General features: G+C 43.5%; 1 non-coding gene across 1 annotated transcript; it reads left to right on the top strand.

Annotated features, from left to right (window-relative positions):
• Positions 1-1,373: 1,373 nt before the first annotated feature.
• Positions 1,374-1,480, top strand: LOC122666384. The gene has a single exon (XR_006333577.1). It is a non-coding gene; the product is annotated as a small nucleolar RNA R71 (small nucleolar RNA).
• Positions 1,481-1,913: the final 433 nt, after the last annotated feature.

Raw genomic sequence — 1,913 nt, 5'->3', positions numbered from 1 at the left:
CTGGCTGTGAGATTAGAGAACTAATGTTAGCAGCCAAGAATGCCATTTTGGGCACATTGGTGGTCCTCTTTTGGGTGCATAAGTCTTTGAAGACTTTAGCATAAGCGGGGATCTAAGCAATAGCATCTAACAAGGGGATATTCACCTGAATCTGTTTAAACACATCCAATATCTTCTCTACAGAAGGAGACTTCTTGCTAACCAACCTATTTGGAAAAGGGATAGGTGGGGTATAAATTCTTTCAGGGTTGGTCTTTTTAACTTCCTCAACAGAATCCTCTTTGGTTTCCTCAACCAAATCATCTGGTATATCTTTAGGTTCATCAGAGGAACCTGGAACAGTAGGCACTTCAATGGCCTCTTCAGAAGGGGGAGAGTCAACAGGAGTATGAGATGGTAAAGATTGAGGTGCACTAGCCTGTTGATACTCACGGCCACTCCTTAAAGCATAAACAACATTTACCTGTCAGGAGGGTCCTTGGTGCTATTGGCCTTGTGCAACATTGGTTGGAGGAGCTTGGGTACCTTGCTGAATATGAACCTGATGCCTAGGATTTGGCTCAGGTTGGCTAGGTAACTTCCCTGTTTCCCTCTCATGCAAGATTGTGACAAGCTAGGTGAGTTATTTTTTCATGTTATTGTGGCTTGTCATGAGAAGAGCTATCTTGTTGTCCATCTCATTCAGTCTTGTTGCCTCTCCTGTATTGGTAAACCCTGGGGGTTGCTGATAAGGTGCAAGGAGAGGAGGCCTAGTAGAATTAATAGAAGATCCTGGATAAGGACGAGGGGAAAAGGGGTTAGGAGACATTCCTTGGTTTTGTGGTACATAGTTGGGCCTTTGGGCACCAAGCTAGCCTTGATGGTTAAAGTTGGATGGGCCTGCTTGGTTCCCTTGATTTCAGGAGAAATTGAGGTGATTTCTCCATCCTGGATTGTAAGTATTGTTATATGGGTTATTTTGATAGAGAGCACTTACATTCTCAGTGCTGGAATTTCCCACCAAGGTGTTGGGGCATTCCTCAGAAAGGTGTCCAGGGGTTTGGCACCAACTGCATACCGACATATGGTTGACCTGGTTGACCGGATTAACTGGTATAGACTCTTTAAGAACTATAGACTCCAACCGTTTTATGAGGCTATCATGTTTGGCCTCCTTGGCTGGCATACCTTCAATGAGATACCCCTTAGTGGTCCTTTCAGCCTCTTGGGAAGATTCCCATTCCCTAGTCTTATCAGCCAAGTTGGTTAAGAATGTCCATGCATCATTCTCCTCAGAAAAAGAAGTAAAGCCTGCTGGACACATGGATTCTACAAGTTGCTTGGTCTGATAATCAATGCCCTCATAAATAATTTGGCATAGCTACCACAAGTCAAAACCATGATGAGGACATTCTAAGAGGAGGTCCTTGAATCTTTCCATGAATTTAGAAAAGGACTCATATGGTTTCTGCCTGAACTGGAGGATGTCACTTTTAAGCTTATTCGTCTTGTGAAGAGGGAAGAATTTTCTCAAAAAGACAATGGTAAACTCATCCCATGTATTAATGGAGTTTGTTGGCAGTCCATACAGCCACTTCTTGGCTTGGTCTTTCAGGGCAAATGGTATAAACCTAAGCCTAACTGCATCATCAGTCAAATTCTGGACCTTAATTAGAACACAGACCTCCTCAAATTCCCTAAGGAAGAGATATGCATCCTCATTAGCCATCCCATGGAAATGGGGTAGCATGCTGATGAAGTTGGTCTTGAGTTCATAATTATTCCTTGTAACAACAGGCAGACTAATGCATGAGGGCTGTGCAGCCCTGGTGGGGTAAAACCTATCCTTAAGAGTCTTGGGTTGTTGGTCACCTATGGTCAAAGGTGGGGTTAAGGGTAGTGGAGAAGGTGGTATTCTAATAAGATGATTACTT

Source organism: Telopea speciosissima, chromosome 6 (assembly GCF_018873765.1).
Source record: "Telopea speciosissima isolate NSW1024214 ecotype Mountain lineage chromosome 6, Tspe_v1, whole genome shotgun sequence".
Classification (NCBI taxonomy): domain Eukaryota; kingdom Viridiplantae; phylum Streptophyta; class Magnoliopsida; order Proteales; family Proteaceae; genus Telopea; species Telopea speciosissima.
This window is presented reverse-complemented; position numbering and strand designations above follow the sequence as displayed.